Here is a 5,000-nt window from a genome sequence, read left to right as displayed (position 1 = left end):
TGACTACTGGCAGGATCAACCAGGGAGCTGCGTCAACTAGAGCTGAGCAGCCGGCCGCCCGGGAGTGTGTCCCGGGGGCCCGCGCGAACACGCAAGCGTCCGCTCAATTATTCTGCAAACAGGAGGAGGCTGAGCTCCCCTGCACAATACACCTCGAAACCCTCTCAGGTCCCGGCGGCGCGCAGCGCCGTCCTAAGTACTTGGTCGGGTTCGAGAGAGGCGCAATCGCCCGGAGTTTGGCGAGTAGACGCTTTAGGTGCGACCACCCGTGCTCCCAACTGAGCTTGCCGCTGCCGACAGAGGCCCGGGAGCGTGCTGTCGTGGCATTGCCGGCGGGAGACAACACGCGCCACCTACGGTGACCGGCAGCTCCAACGCCAGCGCCACAGAAGGACAAAAGCCCCACTTGGGTGCCGAAGCGAACTCTCCCAGCACAGCGCACGCGCCAACACGTCCGCACAGCTGCGATACAAACCACCTGCGAGAACCGCAGAGGCGACCGAGCAGCAGACGGCGTCGCGGCGCCGAGCGCCGGGCGGCGGCGCATCCTCAGCGCACACAGTCCTCAATCGGACCAGCACACTGCAGATGTCCACCGCGCTTCGCACCGGGCCCGCGAGGACCTACTTTGGCCGCACGGCGCCGCGTGCAGGGTGCGCCGGCGCGCAGCTGCGCCGCCTGCCGCCTCCGTCGGCCGGCGCGCCTGCCACTGGCCGCCCCCACCAGCCGGCTGTAGCGCGTGCGCCCACGCACCGCGCGGCCAGCACGCCGGGAGGCCCCCCCCTCACCGGCCGGGGACGGTCCCACCCAGCCACCGCCGCGTATCGCTTCACACCCAGATGCCATTCACGTTCGTGGGCATGGTGGGTATCGCTGGAACAACCGGTTGGTAGCTCAACCGATCGTCGCCATCACTGATTCACCTCTAGCGAGAACAACCGCACCACAACGGTTTACCAGTTGTTCATTTGCATAACGTCACCAGCAAACGTAGGCGTCCATCGCCATTTGCAAATTCAACGATTGTTGCATGCCTGTGTCAGGTGTCACGACACACTATGTCTGCCCACATACACGCAACAACATGTGCACGCTTCGCGAACACGTGGAAGGTGGCCCCCGTACGTATGCGATGTCCATTGCGCGAACGACTGTCAACCGGCCTCTGTCGCATGTCGCAGATGTGGAACGCAGTGCACCATGCTATCACGGTGTGTGAGAAGAGACGACTACGTCTGACAACACGCGCCACTACATCAACAGACGGCTCATGCTGATCGCCATCCAGGGCATACCACACTGCAATCCAGCTCTTATAGGGAGACGACACGTAGCTGAGTGCACAACATTTGGACCGCATGGTTCGCCGTTGTTGGCGCAGTCGTTGTACGGTCACATGTACCACGATGTATCATTCAGTACATGAGGACCAATGTGCAGTACAGTGTGTGATTTGGACGTACAACATCAGCGGACAGTTGACACAGGCCGTACCACAGCGTAGGCTAAGTGCTTCGCACATGCGAATGCCAATGAACAACTGCAAATGCCAATGAACAACTGCAAAGGGCATTGAGCATGTACGTCCTGCTGCCATCCACATTACAGTGTATAGCTGCAAGGTGTTTAACATGAAGCGATACACTGGGGACCGGGCAGTGCGAGTAGCAAACTATATTGCGGGGGTTGCAGTTAGGCAACACTACACTAATTTAACGCGTCGTATGACAATTACAGAGCAGGTTAAGGCCCAACGTGTGTTGGGTTAAGGCCCAACGTGTGTTGGGTTAAGGCCCAACGTGTGTTGGGTTAAGGCCCAACGTGTGTTGGGTTAAGGCCCAACGTGTGTTGGGTTAAGGCCCAACGTGTGTTGGGTTAAGGCCCAACGTGTGTTGGGTTAAGGCCCAACGTGTGTTGGGTTAAGGCCCAACGTGTGTTGGGTTAAGGCCCAACGTGTGTTGGGTTAAGGCCCAACGTGTGTTGGGTTAAGGCCCAACGTGTGTTGGGTTAAGGCCCAACGTGTGTTGGGTTACGTTAAGGGGCAATGTGGGTTACGTTAAGGGGCAATGTGGGTTACGTTAAGGGGCAATGTGGGTTACGTTACGGCGCAATATAGGTTACGTTACGGCGCAATATAGGTTACGTTAAGGCGCAATATCGGTTACGTTAAGGCGCAATACAGGTTACGTTAAGGCGCAATACAGGTTACGTTAAGGCGCAATACAGGTTACGTTAAGGCGCAATACAGGTTACGTTAAGGCGCAATACAGGTTACGTTAAGGCGCAATACAGGTTACGTTAAGGCGCAATGCAGGTTACGTTAAGGCGCAATACAGGTTACGTTAAGGCGCAATACAGGTTACGTTAAGGCGCAATACAGGTTACGTTAAGGCGCAATACAGGTTACGTTAAGGCGCAATACAGGTTACGTTAAGGCGCAATACAGGTTACGTTAAGGCGCAATACAGGTTACGTTAAGGCGCAATACAGGTTACGTTAAGGCGCAATACAGGTTACGTTAAGGCGCAATACAGGTTACGTTAAGGCGCAATACAGGGTTACGTTAAGGCGCAATACAGGTTACGTTAAGGCGCAATACAGGTTACGTTAAGGCGCAATACAGGTTACGTTAAGGCGCAATACAGGTTACGTTAAGGCGCAATACAGGTTACGTTAAGGCGCAATACAGGTTACGTTAAGGCGCAATACAGGTTAGGTTAAGGCGCAATACAGGTTAGGTTAAGGCGCAATACAGGTTAGGTTAAGGTACGACATAGGTTAGGTTAAGGTACGACATAGGTTAGGTTAAGGTACGACATAGGTTAGGTTAAGGTACGACATAGGTTAGGTTAAGGTACGACATAGGTTAGGTTAAGGTACGACATAGGTTAGGTTAAGGTACGACATAGGTTAGGTTAAGGTACGACATAGGTTAGGTTAAGGTACGACATAGGTTAGGTTAAGGTACGACATAGGTTAGGTTAAGGTACGACATAGGTTAGGTTAAGGTACGACATAGGTTAGGTTAAGGTACGACATAGGTTAGGTTAAGGTACGACATAGGTTAGGTTAAGGTACGACATAGGTTAGGTTAAGGTACGACATAGGTTAGGTTAAGGTACGACATAGGTTAGGTTAAGGTACGACATAGGTTAGGTTAAGGTACGACATAGGTTAGGTTAAGGTACGACATAGGTTAGGTTAAGGTACGACATAGGTTAGGTTAAGGTACGACATAGGTTAGGTTAAGGTACGACATAGGTTAGGTTAAGGTACGACATAGGTTAGGTTAAGGTACGACATAGGTTAGGTTAAGGTACGACATAGGTTAGGTTAAGGTACGACATAGGTTAGGTTAAGGTACGACATAGGTTAGGTTAAGGTACGACATAGGTTAGGTTAAGGTACGACATAGGTTAGGTTAAGGTACGACATAGGTTAGGTTACGGTACGACATAGGTTAGGTTACGGTACGACATAGGTTAGGTTACGGTACGACATAGGTTAGGTTACGGTACGACATAGGTTAGGTTACGGTACGACATAGGTTAGGTTACGGTACGACATAGGTTAGGTTACGGTACGACATAGGTTAGGTTACGGTACGATATAGGTTAGGTTACGGTACGATATAGGTTAGGTTAAGGTACACATTGTTGTAAGGAAAGGTTTAATGGGGGGCGGGGCGGGGCGGCCGGTTTGTTGATTGTGATTATAGTAAGTGGATGCCTGCGGCATCATCTGATTTGCCACGTCAGGATGCACCTTTGGCTCATGACAGGCGGCGCTCTCATTCCATGCTTGTGGCAGACCTGTGTCTTTCATTCCTGCCATTGTTTGTGTGCTGTGAGAGGAGGCAGTATTGTGATGTTGGGTGCACCCCTGTGTAGGACATGTGTGGGTGTTGGTGGCTTGGCTGAGCAATGGTGGTTGTCGGGTGGGTGGGATATTCTGTTTTCTGAGTGGACCTCCCAGTCTGGTTATGACAGTGTGGATTGTCTAATGTGGCGGAGAGGATGCACTGGGTGTTGTTCCATGCTGGTGCTTACATATTGTCTGTGTGCGTGTTACAGGCAGAGAGTAGTGCGTGATAAGGGTGTGTGGCTGACGTGTGGTTGTGATTGTGAGCAGAGTCTTTCAGCATGTATACGGACAGTTGTATACATTATCTGTATTCTGATGGCTCTATCTATTACTAATCAGCGCCGTGTATACGTTTAATCCGGTTCCAGTCGAAACTGTTGTATCTCTGTACATTAGTGACACGGCGAGCCCGCTATGTAGTTACTCGTCTCGGCAGCTTCCACCGGTGTATGGCAAATGATTATAAGGAATCAGTCTAGTCGTCAATACCGATGGTGTGACGTCACATGTCTGGGGTGGGGGACGCTGCGCCCTCCGGTGGGTCATGGCCTAGAAAGACTCTTCCCACGCAGGGGGGCGTGGACTGTCATTGACTCTTCCAGGTAATATACTTGCCGTACGTTCTTGCGACTGCGAGTGCAACGCTCACCGGTACCGACATGGATGGAGCGCCTCCTAGCTGACCGCTCAGCATCGGCATTCGTACAGAGAGCAACGCGGTCGCGTCTCTAGCTCGTAACTGGTACAGCCCGCAGCTCATGTATAGGGACAGCGGGAATGTCGCATATTGGAGATAACTCTTCATGAAACGCATGTTATAGGGGTGGATTGCACATTGCGACTGCGGGAAAAGTCCGCCGTTCATCCGCTGGAGTTGCGAGTTGGGCGGTTGGAGTGGGGCGCAGGTGGAGTGATTGCCGGTCCACGATTTCGTGCGGCAGAGGCGCTGGCGTTGGGGTGCTGTGGTCGACAGAGGACGCAGGCTTTGTGGGTGGGGTCGAAAGATGGGCACTGTGGGCCCATCGATGTCTTGGTCGGCTTGGCGTCTCATAGATGGCGGTATCGTCGTTGCAGGACGTCATGCCGCGGGAGACCTACAGATGGCGCTGTGTTTTGTGGTGCGCTCGACATGGCGG

At 52.9% G+C, this 5,000-nt stretch overlaps 1 non-coding gene across 1 annotated transcript in view; it reads right to left on the bottom strand.

Moving 5' to 3' along the window:
* The window catches only part of LOC124591301, a 1,910-nt gene extending 1,884 nt beyond the window's left edge, over positions 1-26 (bottom strand). Inside the window, exon 1 of the ribosomal RNA XR_006977117.1 lies at positions 1-26. This exon is cut by the window's left edge and continues 1,884 nt beyond it. This is a non-coding gene — a ribosomal RNA (small subunit ribosomal RNA).
* Positions 27-5,000: the final 4,974 nt, after the last annotated feature.

Source organism: Schistocerca americana, unplaced genomic scaffold, assembly GCF_021461395.2.
Source record: "Schistocerca americana isolate TAMUIC-IGC-003095 unplaced genomic scaffold, iqSchAmer2.1 HiC_scaffold_825, whole genome shotgun sequence".
Taxonomy (NCBI): domain Eukaryota; kingdom Metazoa; phylum Arthropoda; class Insecta; order Orthoptera; family Acrididae; genus Schistocerca; species Schistocerca americana.
The sequence above is the reverse complement of the archived record's forward strand: the minus strand, read 5'-3'. Positions and strand labels throughout refer to the sequence as shown.